General features: G+C 34.0%; 1 pseudogene; it reads right to left on the reverse strand.

Annotated features, from left to right (window-relative positions):
* Positions 1-1086: 1086 nt before the first annotated feature.
* LOC111153423 lies at positions 1087-14224 on the reverse strand (annotated as a pseudogene).
* Between the last annotated feature and the right edge of the window lie 3493 nt (positions 14225-17717).

The raw sequence follows: 17717 nt of genomic DNA on the forward strand, positions 1-17717 counted from the left end.
TTTTAGCCATTATGACAAGTATAAGGCGATAGCTCATTGTAGTTTTAATTTGCATTTCCTTGATGATTAGTGATGTTGTGCATCTTTTCATGTATCTGTTGGCCATCTACATGTCTTTTTTGAAAAATAGAAAAATGTATGTTCAAGTCTTTGGCCCTTCTTAATTTTTTAAATTTATTTTTAAGTTTTTTAGAATTACGCATATTCTTTCTTAGTCAATAAGAGAGTTCTGATTAAGAACAGGTTACTATTAACCGATATGCCTTCATTTTCACTATTTTTTTTTTCAAGAGATTTATGGTGGTTTCTGATGTTGTATCTGGTATTCTATAACAACACATCACACTAAGGGCTTACTATGCAGCTTTGAAAGAGCAAAGAGGTTTTTTTGTTTGTTTGTTTGTTTGTTTTTTTCTATCTTGCATATCGTCTTCAATCCATCAGGAGTTGCTTCCTGCAGCTCTGCAATGAGAAAGAGCCTGAGCTGAGTCCAGGAAGACTCAGTGGAGACATAGGCTGCAATTGATAGTCACACCTGCCACAGGGGCAGAAAGGAACATGTATGGTAGGGTGACCCAGGACTAGTCTAAAATAAGCCTAAAGTGAATCAACACTTTTATGCTCTGGATCATATTAGAGTAAAATTAAAGAGTAATATCATAGGAGACATTAATCTTTAAGATATTCTTTCAAAATGGGACACCTAGGTGGCTTAGTCAGTTAAGTGTCTGCTTCATCTTGAGTAGATCTCCCCATCCTGGAATCAAGCCCTGCATCAAGCCCTGCATCAAGTCCTGAATCAGGCTCCTTGCTCAGAAGGGAGTCTGCTTCTCCCTCTCCCTCTGCCCCTTCTCTCCCCACCACTCCTGCTCACTCGCACTCTCTCAAGTGAATAAATAAAATCTTTTTTTTAAAAAAATGTTCTTTCACACTGTCAGAATAAAAACATTAGGCCAAAGTATTTTTATAATTAAATCATTCATTTTTTTCACTCATAGGTTATATGCATACACATTGAAAATAAAAGACTATTATTTAATTTAAGCTATGTTACCATTATATAGATCCTATTTAAACATGGGTTAATTATAGTAATAATGATCCATATGTTACTGGAGCAGGAGCTTTATAATTCCAAATGTAATAATCAGAAGAAATTTGTTTCCACTATGTACTTATTTTTGGATTTTCTGATGCAGAAACTTGAACTAAATGCTGATCCATGTAACAACCAGTGAATGAATGTATAATCTAAGTTTCTAAAATGAAGTTTTAAATATGCTGTACCTCCAATCCAAATCTGGTCAAATGGATGCTTCTTATGACTCTTGGCTCCAAAAGTTACAGTTCCAGAAGGACTAATTTCCATTGATTTGAGGTACTTGTATCCAATAACCCAGATCAATATAAGCTTTTCTCTTGAAATACTTCAAGCTGGCCATAACTAACTTTGCATTCCACATGTGTAATTGAACCTTTATTATAAAAAGATACATGAGCTTCACAGATTTTAAAATTATTTTTGACACTTTTGTGACTTTTAAATTAACTGTTATTTTTACTTGTACTTCTTCCTCTTTCATTCGAAAAAAAAAAAACAAAAAAAAAAAACCACAATTGGAGGGACAGTGACCTGGAAAGTATAGTAACATAAAGGAAGGAAAGGAAAACACTCTTCCTCTAAAGGAAGAGTGAATGGAAATTTGTAAGGTACACTAAGTGCAGAATCATCCATTGCATCAATGCTACTACAAGTCAGAATGCCAAGGTCAAGAGAAGTCACACAAGGATGAACTAGAATGTTCTGAAGTGGAGATCCATTGTTGGGGAGACTCAAGCTGATGGTAATGTTTGGCATGATTCTTTCTAAATCACACTTGCAAATGATAGCTCCACAGACTTGCCTTGTATCTGCTATATCCTATTTATCATATTGCATGGATTTTACCTTTTCAGTGATAGAAATAGAAACTTGTGGTTTTCCTTTGTAGGTTCTAACTTTCCAGGCTGGCTGCTTTCATGGATGCATCACAGAAACAAGACTAGCACTATCCAGTGAGTTCTGTAGGTTGGCATCCAAGAAAATTCCAATGGACAATTTTGTAGAAGTAAATCAGGCAGTTGCTTCAATTTTGTATTTAGCTCAGTGTCTTTTTTCTGTCCCAAGTAAAAAAAAAAATATATATCTATTTTACCTCTAAAAGAAAAGAGCCTTGTGAAGTTCCACTAATGCTAATTAATGGTGGATGAGGAGATACAGCTTATTCAACAGTGGAACATAAATATATATCATGTTATTCTTCAGAAAAGCAATAACTTTCCAGAGTTCTCCATCTCTTAGGAGACCATAACAGATGTTTTATTGTATGTGAACCAGTTATCATGACTCTGTATCAAGTTCTTATCATTATCCAACAATCTAACTTCAAAGAGTAGTGCTTTAAGAAAGGGACCATCTTTGGGAATAGGCATATAATTTACTCCATTGAAGACCTTGGCTCATTTTCCAAGAGTGGGATATCATCTGGAGAATCTGATGGTGCCACAATGTGGAGATCCTGGTTTATGGCTATAAGCCACACTGTCCACTGAGCCAAGGTAAGCCACTAAAGCATTAGCTCATCCCTGAGGTCACCAAGGAAAAAGGACACAGACTGGCCTTCTCAGATGGACTATTACCAGAAGACCCTACGCTCACCCAACCTGAGCCACCTTCTACCCCACCACAATAGGTCTGGCTCAGCAAAGACTAACTCTGTCAGGTGAAGTAACTAAAACCTCTGAGTCTCTCATGCCACAAAAGTTCTGTGAATCCTCACTTAGAATCTCAAGAAACATTCTCCCCCAACAACTCCAGTACATTCTTCCTATACAGTTTGCTTCTTGGACAGTGACCCAGAAGGATCATGTTTCTTCACTCACCCCAGCAAGGAGCCTCTGCAGTCTGCCTGCTGCTTACTTCCTTTCTGTTCCTCCCTGTAGCTAACTGGCATGCACCTCTACTTCGTTCTGCCGTTTTTTTAAATTGGATTGTTTGTTTTTACAGTGTTGAGTATAAGTTCTTTACATATTTTGAATATTAATCCCTTACCAGAGATAACATTTGCAAATATCACCTCTTGTTCAGTGAGTTGCTCTTTTGTTTTATTGATGGTTTCATTCACAGTGCAAAAGCTTTTTATTTTGATATAATCCCAATAGTTCGTTTTTGCTTTTATTTCCCTTGCCCCAAGAAACATATCTAGAAAAATTTGGTATGGCTGATATCAGAGAATTTTCCGTCTGTATTCTCTTCTAAAATTTTTATGGTTTCAGGTCTCATATTTAGGTCTTTAATCCTTTAGTTTATTTTTGTGTATGGTGTTAGAATGTGGTCTGGTTTCATTCTTTTGCATGTTGCTGCTCAATTTTCCAGCACCACTTATTTAAGAGACTGTGTTTTCCCCATTGTATATTCTTGCCTCCTTGGACATAGATTAATTTACCTTATAAATGTAGGTTTATTTCTGGACTCTCTATGCTGTTCTATTGATCTATGTCTATTTTCGTGCCAGTATCATATTGTTTTGATTACTACAGCTCTGTAGTATATCTTGAGTGTGGAATTGTAATACCTTTAGCTTTGTTGTTCTCTCTCAAGATTGCTTTGGCTATTTGGGGACATTCATGGGTTCCATATAAACTTAGTATCATTCTACTTTTGTGAAAAATGCTGTTGGTATTTTGATAGAGATTACACTGAATCTGTAAATTGCTTTGGATAGTGTGGACATTTTAATAATACTAATTCTTTATCTGTGATTTAGTTTATATATTCTGAATTATCAGTTATAATTATATGTAGACATAGAAAGGAAGAAATTTAGAAAGTTATTAATATGAGGTAAAGAAATTAGTTAGACATTATTATTATTATTTTTTTTAAAGATTTATTTATTTATTTATTTGACAGAGAGAGATCACAAGCAGGCAGAGAGGCAGGCAGAGAGAGAGGAGGAAGCAGGTTCTCTGCTGAGCAGAGAGCCCAACGCGGGGCTCGATCCCAGGACCCCGAGATCATGACCTGAGCCGAAGGCAGTGGCTTAACCCGCTGAGCCACCCAGGTGCTCCCATTATTATTATTATTGTTATTATTTTTATTTGGCTTGCTGTGTCAGACTTGGAAAAACAGAAACACTACTTACACCGTCTCATCCTAGAAAGACCTTCTGTCCAACTACAATGTGTTAAAGTCTGCAGTGCTTAGGACTTTCAGGGTACACCTACCTTTTAGAGCAGCAGCTATGCTCTTATAAAGGAGGTGCCCAGCCAATGGTGGACCGTAATGGTAGTAAAAGAATTTAGCCATTTCTATGCAACAAAGGGATTTCTTTAACAGGCAGTATTTGCTCTGGAAACTTTCCATTGGGCTGGCTCAGGTGTTGTCATGATGGAATCACAGCCTTATTATTTGCCCTGCACAGTCCTACCTGCTCCTTTTTTTCTCTCAAAGTGTTACTTTTCAATATACCTTTTGTAATTCTAATTCCCTTTCAGTATCTACTCCAGGAGAACCCAAACTGCATCACTTCAATTAGAAGGAAAGCAGAGTCAATATAGAAAGCTTTCAGGAATCAATATGGCACTGGTGGCAGATGATGACGGAGTGGAGAGCAGAACAGCACTATCAGAGAGCTAACCCAAGAACAAGAAATATGCTCTTCTGGTTTGTGCATGTGACCCTTTGAGTTCTGAACTGACCACTTATGTGTCAAGAACAATCCACACAAGTGCAATCAGGACACAACAATTAATAGATTCAGAGATGACATAAACTTAATCCATTCACAGACATTTTGATATTGAAGTAAACTTACAGAAAATAAACAATCTGAAATTCTCAGAACTAGGGTACTAAAACCACCTTTATCTTTTGCTTGTAATCCTTTAATGCCCAAAGTAATAGACTGCTTTTTAATATTTTTAAGTATCTGGAAATAGGAATTTATATTCATTTTGATATGTAAAGTTATGAGTATTAAAATATGATGTTCATAACTTATCCAAATCTAGAAACCTTTCCTCACTAAGTAACATATCATAATATCAGGAGTACTCTTTTTCCAACCCATTTGCATCTTTCTTGTCATTTTGAGAAACTCTGAAATGCAGAACCTTCCATTCTAGGAAACTAAGAATCATTTTGTGAAATAAAAGATATATTGCTTATGTGTGAAGCAACTGTATAAAGACAGAAAAAAAGAGAAACATTTCTCACTGTGTGATTATTCTAGGAAGTATAAAATCAAAACACAGGAATATAGTTCATGTTTGAGTTGCAGGAATGAGAAGTAATAGGAATACTAGGATTAAGAATATAAGGAAAGACTTAAAAACATATGGAGAAAAGTAGAAATAACTCATGAACTTAAAATGTCCAGATGTAAAATGATGCTGTACACAGGGTTGTTACTGTAAAATTCCAGTTTTAATTTTGGAAAAAAACATTTCTGGAAATGACAATTTCTGGAAAAGACAATTCTATAAAGATGGAAACAGATCAGTTGTAAGGCGCATGGTGTGAACGGAGAGTTTGGCTACATGAGGGATTTTTTGCGTGATGGAATTTTCCTGTATTCTGATTATGGAGATGTACACATGAGTCTTTGCTTATGTTAAAACTCAAAGAGTTGGAGGCTAACCGCCCCCCCAAAATTGCTTTATTTTTAGCTAAAAAGTATAAAAAAAGTTTTAAGGAATTTGATTATGAAAATAACATATTTATGGTATAAAACATTCTATGCTTTTTTTGTGAAGAGTGTATCTACTAGAAAATTAATTTATATTTTTAATCTTATTATTTTATATGTGACAAGATAGGACTGGTATTCTGTATTAGCTTTCCCAGCTCTAAATTCAGCTTATGTAGAAATTAATGTGTTTTGGAAGGGAGATATTGCACAGATGTCATTTTCCTCAAAAGCAAGCAAATTATGAATGTAAATAATGTACTGTTTTGGTTTTGAGCTTCCAGAATCACTTGCAATCTGAGATATTGAAATGTCAACAAATTTGAGATCATTTTCTGCCATAAATGGAGATGAATAGATTGATGGCCACTTGTCTTATTTGTAACTTGCATTAATTTTTCTATAAAAATATTTAAGAATAAAATTTGGCAGAGTTTCCTTTTCTATGATTATAGTACAATTATGTTATTATAAAAAAGCACAATCCAAACATAAGCATTAGTTTTATGTCACTTTCACAAATCTTTTATATCACTTTTATTTTGCAGTAATCATTACATAGGAATATAAAGGTGAAAAGATAAGTCAGAGTGGGATTATATTAAAATAAAAATTCTGGGATGCCTGGGTGGTTCAGTCAGTTAAGCCGCTGCCTTCAGCTCAGGTCATGATCCCAGGGTCCTGGGATTGAGTCCCGCATCAGGCTCCTTGCTCAACAGGGAGGAGCATCAGGCTCCTTGCTCTGCCTCTGCCAGCCACTCTGCCTGCTTGTGCGCTCTCTCTCTCTCTCTCTCTCTCTCTGACAAATAAAAAAAGTCTTAAAATAAAAATTCTTGGAGGCTTCTGGGTAAAAAGTCAATTTGCGTGTAGATGTGTTCCCTATCTAAGATATTCGTTAAGTGATTATACACACACTAGTGTCTATACAAACATGTACATGAGATCAATAACAAACATCAACATTTTACAAAATATTACACTTGTACCAAGCAATGTACATACCCGACATTGCAAAGTTTGGTCAACACTAAGTTTGTATATCCCTTGACTTGACTATCTATTGGCAGCCAACATGGATGGTACTCTGAAGAACTGAGGCAGCACACAGCTGATAGTTATTCCTTACATTGCCAAAGTCTTCCATAATCCCACTGATCAAAAATAAAATCTTAAAGAAATCATTAATATCACAGAACGGTCTCATGAATTATCAACTCTATATCCCTTACTTTTGCCATGAATTCTTCAGGCCATCAAAAAGCCAGGTATATTTTGTGAACAAGATAAAATACCTTATAACTATTACATGCAGAAGCTAAAATTATCATTTGTTTACAAATGTTATTACTTTAGATGGTGTAAATGGATAACATACTGCTTGTCTAAGGAAAATATTTAGTTTAGACGTGCATAGAAAAATGATCTTGGACTTTCCAGACTTTTATATATATATAAAATTCTTTTGTAGGAGCCCAGATTTACCAATGTTATCGAAACCCAAGTTGGGCTGTTGTCCCTTAAAAAGCCAGTCCTCAAGAAATGAATTTTGATTGGAAAGGAATTTGAGCTTTATTGAGGAGGCTGGTAACCTGGGGAGAAGGCAGACTCTTGTCCAAAAGCCAACTCCAAGCTTTCCATCTGACCCAAAGATTTTTAAAGGGGTTAAATCAGTTAAGGGAGTGCAGTAGTCTGTGACATTTCTGGATTACATGGAAACTTGATGATGCCAACTACAGTTATCTCATAGTGCTCAGAGTTTATGCAAGAAGGTTTCGTTCCTTGGTACCCAGCAGTTGTGCAAGAGTATTCTTTCTTTCTTTTTTTAAAGATTTTATTTATTTATTTATTTATTTACTTACTTACTTACTTACTTATTTATTGAGAGAGAGAGAGAGGAGGGACAGAGGGAGAGAAAGAATCTCAAGCAGACTCCACATGGAGCATAGAGCCCCACACAGGGCACAGTCTCATGACCCCTGAACCAGGATCTGACCCGAAACCAGGAGTTGGTCACTTAAACCGCCTGAGCCACCCAGGCACTCCAAGAGTATTCTGTTCTTTCTGGAAAGGAGGGCAAGGTCTACAGATGTGCAGAGGGATATCAGTAAGTCATTTGTGTGACCTTAAAAAAGAAAAACATTTTGCTGAAAAATTGCTGGACTCTTTGGAAAGCTGAGGCTGCTTCAAAAGGACTTGTGGGCCTCTCTGGCCTCAGAAAGTTCTGATCCTTCATTCCCCAAGGACAGTGTCTGTAGATCTAAAAGAAAGTAAATTAGTTTTGTTAAAGATCAAAGGTCTTAGGTCAGCAAGCAATGAGTGTATCAACTTGAAGCAAGTTTAACCCTTAAGACCAGCTAGAATGCTCTTAAACCAAAACACTTGATATTACTCCCTTTCACGTGTGAAGAATTGACCAAAAAACTCCCCTTAAGTCATTCTTTGTTCAGTTTTTACCCCTTACCCCAAAATCAGAGGAAAAAATAAAACAAAATTATCAAATGAATGTATAAAGTTCACATTTCAATTTCTTTTGTGTGTAAATATTGCATAACATAAGGGTACCTATTTTAACAATGGAATATAGCTCTTGTCATAATGTTTTAAAATTTAAAAATATTTCTTCTGCTTATTTATTTTTCTTATTAAAGCAAATTATTTTTAGGGAAGGATTATAGAATAGTTTTGGGGGCAGAAAAACTGTGTTTGGATCTTACCTCTACTATGTTGCAAATATGTACTTAAAACAGGATCATTTATTGGAATGAAATCCAGTTTCCAAATGAAAATTCAGAAAAACTTCATAAATATCTAAAAATGCTAGAAAATGACCATATCAGCTCTGTATTCTGTATCAGTTTGCAAGCTGTTTTATTTTTCTTCGGCAATCAAAACAGTATTTAGTTTGAAATGCATAACAAAATTTGAAAACCATAGCTTTGCATGTTTGTTCTGTCTCCGGTTATGAATGTAATACTTCTGAATGTTCCAGAATGACAGTCTTAAAATGAAAGGAAAATAATATACTTGCACAGCACATTTGGCTCTAAAATCTGATTTCTGGAAGCTCTTGATGGTCTTTCCAATAGTATTAAGGTTATGTTTGCCTGATAAGGAAAATAGCCAGTCACTTCAGTCAACAACCTAGTTTTCAGATATCCCAGAGGGGAAAAAAATGTTGCATTCATAAATGCTTTCCTCTTCAGAATTTTTCCTTGCTGTGATAAATATGGATTCTGAATTTTGAGAAACCTATTTACTCTGAGAAGTAGAATTCTTATATTTACTTGGTAAATTGCTATTTAAAATACTATTTCAATAGAGGATAATCTTTGGTATACTTTTAAAACCAATTTGATATCTCAGCCCAAACTAGGTTTTCATCAATTAATGACTTGGAGAATATTTATATTTATCACATTGACTCTATAATTTAGGTCATGAGAGAAAGTTCTCCTGGGATGCAGTAAAACTTGTGATTATGAGAGCATACTCTACAGTATGCTCTTGGTCAGTCTCCGAGACTGACTTTCACACTCTAAATATGTAAATTTTGAAAATTTACTGAAATTCTCTTAAGATTTTGTAAGGATATCGGAGAAATAGCATCTCTTAGTACAGATTAAAGTGATAATGTCACTTCTTCATGTCCCCCCAGGACTCCTTCCTCTCTTAGACAATTCCTACTTCAACCAAGAGAACTGGTATGGGGGTTGGGGCAGGGGAATGTTTTTTTTCTCTCTCACTGCTGAAACTGCCTGAACAGGGCTCTCACTGAGAATCTCTTGGAGACCTTTAAACATTACAGTTTTTTCAGTGGTCCTTTTTTCAACCTCTAATCAAACATCAGTATGTGTGTGCGTGTGCGTGTGTGTGTGTGTGTGTGTGTGTATATATATATATATATATATATATATATATATATATATATGTTTTTTGTTTTTTGTTTTTTTTAAGACAAACCATGTTGTTCTCAACATATAAGGAGTCCTGGCTCCTTAACCTTAATACATTGGCTGGTGTCAGTCATGTCCAAATCCTTAGGAGTGCCCTTTGTACTCATCCACTTTCCATCTAGACTTTTACACATCCACTAATTCTTTCTGTTTTCTCCTGGAGAAAGCTGTTCTTGCCTGGAGGACACAGCAGCTCTTCCTAAGCTCTGTCAGATGAATTGGAAGCCTTTCAGTAAACTAGCCAGTTTATAAATCAAATATATACTGTTCTTGGTTTATTATCCTTTCATGAAAACTCCATCTTGGATGATGAATCCTTGTATTTCGTGTTTGTACTTCATGAAGCTACATGCTGCATTGTGGGTCTGTAGAGCTCTATTATTACGGTATCTGAGAGACCAGGAGCATATGTTATTCTTTATTCTCTTCTAAATGCTGATTGCAGATTCTACCATCTCTAGTCTGCACTAATCCCAGATCCACTAACACAGAACCCAAGAAGCATTAATTTGCTATATATTTATTCTAGGCTCATTCCAGCCAATACTGAAATATGTAAACAAATTTTATTGACAAATATGCAAACACAACGATATTCAATGATGAGGAAGCAAAGAAAAAATAGAATTATGTATATGAAAATGAACGCAGAAACAAAAATAAATTCATGAATAAAGCATCACATTAGTCACAAAGGAATACAAATTTTATAAATTCACAATATATTTAAAAAGATCACTCAATACAATTGAGAGAATAAGAAGACTTGAAAAATGAAACAACAGTTAAATGAAAAAGAGTATGGGTTAAAAGGCCTGAAAACAGCAGCAAGTCAGTGGAATATTCTGAGAATGTCCCACACTGATAAAAGATATAAAACCACAGCTAAAAGAAGAACACCTACCAGAAAATTAAAAAAAAAAAAAAATCACTTACTTTATATACAAATTATAGCTGAAATTTCAGCAAAACAAAGCCAAAACGATTTTATTAAAAGAAGTCAGGGAGGGGCACCTGGGTGGCTCAGTTGGTTACACCTCTACCTTCAGCTCAGTTCATGATCCCAGGGTCCGGGGATTGAGCCCCACATTGGGCTCCCTGCTCAGCGGGAGCCTACAACTCCCTCTGCCCCTGCCCCTGCCCCTGCTCATGGTTTCTATTTCTCTCTCTCAAATAAATAAAAATCTTTAAAAAATAAAAAGATAAAAGGAGCCAGAGAAAAAGGAAAATGTACTACAAGAAAAAAAATGACAAAAGGTTTTTCAAAAACAGTATATGCAAAATCTTTAAAACTGGAATAATAATTTTAAAGAGTTGAGAGATTATACTGACAAACTAGATTGTTTTATTCTTAAGATTATTTTTAATAATAAGAGTAAAATATATGGCAAACAACCCAAACTTTTTAAAATCAAGATAACATTAAACAAAGAGATTCTGTATTTTAATAAGAATCAACATATTTGAAAAGTAAAATCTGAGAAATTATAAAGAAACACATTGGAAAAACAGTACACAAACTTAAATATACATTTACTGAATAACACAACATTTATGCAAATAATGATGATGATCAGGAAGATGAGGAATATAAAGATGATACTTAAAATAATAGTGAAGAATAATAAAATTGAAATCTTGTATAACAAAAACATGCAAACTCTTTGGAGGTGATTAGGCTTTTCAAGTCTTTTTAATTCAGAGAAATGACAATAGTGATTTTGAATTAGTTAATTTTTAAAATATCAGCTATGTTAAATTTTAAGGATTAAAACATTAAAGATTAAATTGTTCAAAAATTTAAAAAGGATTGGATGTTCATCTTACAGTATACACAGAGTAAATTTAAATAAGACAAGCAAAATTATAAACATTTTAAAGCACATTACACTAATTTGTAAAGTTGAGTAAAGACACGTTTTTATAGAAAATGTGAAAAATAACAACTATAAAAGAAACAATTTTTTTAATATGGAAATCTTAAAATTAAGATTCTAGAACAACATAAATGAAATAGGTCAGTAACAAACGGGAGTAATTGACATTCCCATAGAGCTAGAGTGCCATGTTTCTGAAAGTTGAGGCCCATCCCTATACTTAGGCTATTGTTACCAATTTACATGCCACAGGTTCTTTAAAATATTCTAGGCGGGGGTGCCTGGGTGGCTCAGTTGTTAAGTGTCTGCCTTGGGCTCAGGTCATGCTCCCAGGGTCCTGAGATGAAGCACAGGATTGGGCTCCCTGGTCTTCGAGAAGCCTACTTCTCCCTCTCCCACTCCCCCTGCTTGTGTTCCTTCTCTCACTGTGTCTCTCTCTGTTGAATAAATAAATAAAATCTTTTAAAACAATATCCTAGGAGGAAGCTTTGCAGAACAAAATTACGATATTATGTACCTTCTGTTTCCTTCATTCTACTGTCTCTTGACTTAGTCCTCAGAATTAAGGCAAGATATTTTAATTATCAGTGCCCATGTCCTGAAAATGTATAAAACTCGTAAGGAATATAATGGGAATAACTTCTTTTGGGAAAAGAGCAGGAATAGCTGATGTTTGATCTGATGATACATGGAAAGTAACCGAGTTAGAGATATGCCTCAAGAGGTGATGAAAAGCAAGAGGGCATTTTAACACCTTCATTCTGTAGGTAAGCCTTAACCCGTACAAGAATTTATTGTTCCTCATCAGGTCAGGGTGGGGCCTGGAAGGAGTAGCATTTTCTTTTTGTATTAATTTTTCCTAAAATCAAGAAGAATAATGAGGTTCTTCTTAAAACACAATATCTGGAAATTATTTTGGAATCATAATGCTTTTCCTGCTTGACTCAATACCAAAAATATAACATTGTCTATGTATGACTTATGTTTATTTAGATCTATATTAGAGTAACAAGCTAAGCTGAAAATTTGCTTCTCTTTTCACACAAAGAGTAGCATATATTTTTCTTTTCATTGCCATAAGGAGATATATGGACAATTCTAAAATATAACCAAAATTACTATTTGGCATCTCTCTACTGCCAGTTCATAATTTCAGTGTGTCTTGCCTGGAATATCCATAAAGTTCTGTGCAATTTCTTTTTTCTGTCTGTCCCCTAGGCTCTGATATTTCAGTTCCCAAGCAAACAAACAGCACGAAAGAAAATAAAATTGCCAATGTCTTTTTTTTAATACCCCAATTTTATTTTCCTGATATTTAATTTTCTGCTTGAACTAACCCCACTCAACTTTCTCAAGCTTATCTTTCTCTAATCCCTTTAATGAAACACAAGACCTGTCCAAACTAAGGGTTGTTCTTTTTTTAATACATGCTTATACTTTCAGATCTTCATTATTTCTACAAACATACTCCTTAGTCTTGACTCATCTCCTTTGTTCTACATTCCACTTGCCCTTTAGAGTCTATCTCAACTGGGAAAAAATATTTCTTGCTCTCTCAAGACCTGTGCTAAAGCATTTTCTCCCTTTTCCAAATAAATAATGACTCTTAACTCTTTATGACCTATATTTTTTCAATCCTGTGTTATATTTATGTCTGAATCTTATTAAATGCTTTAGATTTTAAAATCTTAGAAAAGATTGTTGTATCTGAATAACATTTATATTCACCATACTGCACATAATAGGTACCACATAAATACTTTTTAATAATTATCAAGGTTCTAATAAGCGTAAGAATCAAATTTTTATCTTAAATTAAGATCCAAAACCTTTCTTATTCTTTTCAAAATTGAAGAAAGTAATTGAAAACCAAGTGAAAGAGATAACTGAAAATATCTCCTTTGATTTATCTCCAATATGGAAAAGAATAAATATTCTCCAGATGACAAAAATAATAGTTCATAATATATAATTTTAGAACATATTAAATAAACAAATATAATCACTACCTATTAATTATAAAAGCAAACTGAGCATGATTTTATGTGAATGCAAGATTAACATTTTGTTTCCTCATATCTAACCCTGGTCAATGTATTATAAAACAATGAAAGCAGCAATATTTAACTATGATCAAATATACTTTGTGTTGCACAGTGAATTTCAGTCCATACAAGAGCGGGAATGGCAATTTATTTCTGTAGTGATGACTAAATACAAAAGATTAAATTATAAAATGTGGTTTCACAAATTTGTGAAATTTATTTCACAGATAATGCAGTTTACCTACTTGCTTGACTCCTTAGTGGAGATCATACCGCATGGTTCTTTTAATATACTAGACACTTGTTGATAGTTCTTATATGTCTCTCAGCAGAAATCAGGAGAAAGATCATCATCTCTATAATGTTACTGATTTTGTAGATACAGGAATTCTCACTGAGTTTTTTAGATTGTGAACATTGAAGTGTTTTAAATGTAACATTGTACTGACTGTACATACTTTTTATGTTGAAAAATAAAAATTTAAATAGAACTGAAGTGGGCAAAACCAGAGAATATAACTCACTATGTGGTTCTGAGGGTAGATTTCAGAAACTAGGTATATCTCCACTTTGTTTTTGTTCCGTTGAAGCTCTTCTGTGTAATCCTGTTGTGGAAACATGATGGCAACACAACCAAAATATTTTAAAATAATTTATGTCAAAGCCTCCCATAGTACATAACTAGATATAATTCTGTTTGCCTGCATTAGTCATACATTGTCTGAAGATATGTTAGTGAAACATCTGCTTTCATTTCAGTCCCTTGATCAGCCGATTTTGTGGCTGAAAGAATGCAACATGAATAGCCACACTGAAAAATCTAACGGTCTTCACAGACAGTAGCTCTATCCATCACCACCGGTTAACACATCTCCACTCTGCCACCAACATCTTCATTATCGGATACTATTCTTCTCTTCACCATTGTATTTAATGTGCTGAGTTCTTCTGAGTATGACATAATCATCTTCTAAGTGCACATACACCATTCAATCATTGCTAAAAGCCTTAGAACATTACTTTCAGAAAGTATAAAGCCTAATTTGACCATGTTTTGTTGTCACTCTAAGAGTAAATAAAAATTCTCCCATTCCTCTGTATTAGCAACATTTTTAATTAGTGACATTTTATCTGAAAAATCATGCAGAATACATCCAGTCCGTGATTATCACATGTGTATCATCCATAAAACTAAGATTTTTTTCAATCTCTTCAATTTCCCACTTCTTTATAATTTTAACATATGCATAGATTTTTTATTATGTTTATTATTTAAAAAGATAACACTTCTAAGATAACTATTATGCACTTCTATAATAATACTAATTAGTGTGAAATGAAATAATATTACGTGTTCTGAATTCTATTAAATCCATAGTTTAATTCTGAGAGTGACTTACCCAGTAATTCAAAACATCAGTTTATTTTAACAAAATCTGATCTAGCTATTCATTCATCTTTACCCATACCAACCTATATACACAGACTGTTTGGGGCAGGATGTGGGCTTTTATATCCTTAAACCAAATCCTCTCCAAAGCCATGCATTCCCTTATTGAAAAAACATCTTGAAAACCTTGTCTAATAGCAATATTACAACCCTTACTTTTATATTGCTTGTGTTTTCTTGGAATAATTTTATCTACCCCTTTAGGTTAAATATCTTATCGAAAAAAAATTAAATATTGATTAACGAGCAAATCCAAAGCAGAAGACTTAAACTCCATTTATAAATATTGATATGATCGATATACTTAGTCCCATATTTTCATGAGATCTTAAGTTACTTTCCTGTGTGTATTAAATATATCTTTCTATATATAGTGTCCTTTCTTGGCTCTTTGGTACTAATTCTGGTATTTATGAGGATTTTGATTTTGTTCAAATTATCATGTTGCAGTAATATAATTCATAATATCCTTAGGCTGCTATTTATTTGGGATTCTACAAATCTTTGCTTCTTACTCATTACTGATACAGTCATTAATGGGGTTATTTTATATTCTCACATTTACTTTCTACTTTTATAGAACTTTTAAAATTTAAATATTATCAGTTCATTTTGTTCCCACTTTGATTCCAATAACTAGAGTTAAATATGTTTATTGCTCAGCATTGTTCTTCCCTACAGTTTTACCTCTAATTGATTCTTCAGAAAGGACTCATTACTACATTCATGAAAATTCAATTATTCTTGTATTCTTGATAGTTGAATGACAGTTTGTCTGAATTCTAAATTTTTTTTTCCTTTGTGGTTCTTAAAATATTATTTCACTGTTGTCTTATGTTGTGTTTTGTCAAGAAACTGTTGTTGACCTGATTTTCTTCAGAAGTGACTTGATCATTTTGCCTGGAAGTTTTGCATCTTTTCTCCCTATGAATTACAGTACAATAGTTTTACATGTCCTAAAATTATCAGTCATGTACAATTTTCATAATTACATAATAAAATCTTTAATATGTGGATAAAAACTATAAATAATAGTTTTAAATATTACTTCTATCTCTTTGTTTTGTTTTTCTTTGAGAATTAGATTTGCACATTGGATTGAATTAGGGTTAGGTTTAGGGTTGTAGTTAAGGCATTCTAACTATTTCACTTTCTTATTATTTTAGCACATAATACTCTCTTTATTCTCTCCACTGTTTTTTTTTTCTTTTCATAAGAACACATTGTTTCCTGGCGTTCTTGTTGTTCCATCTTCCTTTTTTCTTGTTGCTTTGATTTGGTGGTTTTTTTCAGTGAATTTTCTGAATTCTCTTCTCACATTTTATGTCTTTCTTTTTGAAGTTCTATTGTGAGTTTTAAAAGTTGCTGATTCATGGGGCACCTGGGTGGCTCAGTGGGTTAAGCCTCTGCCTTCCGCTCAGGTCATGATCCCAGGGTCCTGGTATCAAGCCCCGCATCATCAGGCTCTCTGCTCAGCCGGGGGCCTGCTTCCCTTCCTCTCTCTCTGCCTGCCTCTCTGCCTACCTGTGATTTCTGTCTGTGAAATAAATAAATAAAGTCTTTTTAAAAATAAATAAATAAATAAAAATTTCAAGAAATTGCTGATTCATTACATACAATTGTATTGTTAGATACAACACATTCATTGGACGTGTTGCTACAATTGTTAATTTAAAGATATTTATCCTGGCAGGATTTTTTTTTAATAGTTTTACCTACCAACTTAGTATTTTCGTCATGTGAAAATCTTATCACTTTCTATATTGTCTTCTATTAACTTTTCAGATATGACTTCCGACATTTTTTGTTATGCTAAGTGTTTTGAGAGGCAGTAACCCTTGTGTCAATGGATAGTGTGTGGTATTTCATTAGCTTACTAAGTTTCTTACTATTAGTAAAATGAAGTGCATTTTTTTCGATAAAATACTCTATTTAAAACAACTATGGTTTTCAGAACTGTGATGCTCTTGTTACTGTAGGACTCTTATTTTTACTACTTTCTTCTTCTTTTTTTTTTCTACACAAACTCAACAAGGTATGCCTCCCCTTTCAACTTGTTTTCCTCTCCATCAGCACTGCCCCTCTGATTACAGGCACCATGGAGAACCTTCCCAGCAGCTAGTTCTCTGCTCTACTAAGTCTCCCTCCATTTCTTATTGTTTTCCTCTCTCAATGGGACTCTCTTCTGCGTCGTATTATCTGCACCTGCCACCAGTAGAACTCTACTGCACTGTTCTTTTTCATGCCAGATTCTGTGCTCTGCTACAGATGCTTGAGTCTGCACTTCTGGTTCCAGAACTTTGTCACATCACTTAGTTACAAAGAGAAGGTCACTGGATTCTGTATCCCACTTCTTTCCTACATGTGGATTGTGAGTGGTTTTATTTACTCTTTTTGTTGAACTCTGTAGTTTTCAAGGACATGTTATAGATATTTATTTAACTTATTTTTAAACTTATTTCACCACCATCCTAGGAAAACACCTATCCATCACTGTAGTTGTTCCAAGGAGGAGGAAGGATGTCCTAATAATTTTACAAATACTTAAAAATGATTTATGTAATTGAAAAGTAAAGTACATATTAAAAAACATAAAAGGTACATTGTTTCAACCCTCATATTATCATCTTTTAAATCTGTTGCTATACACAATTGTTTCCGCT

Source organism: Enhydra lutris, unplaced genomic scaffold, assembly GCF_002288905.1.
Source record: "Enhydra lutris kenyoni isolate GAN:26980312 unplaced genomic scaffold, ASM228890v2 scaffoldscaffold32, whole genome shotgun sequence".
NCBI lineage: Eukaryota > Metazoa > Chordata > Mammalia > Carnivora > Mustelidae > Enhydra > Enhydra lutris.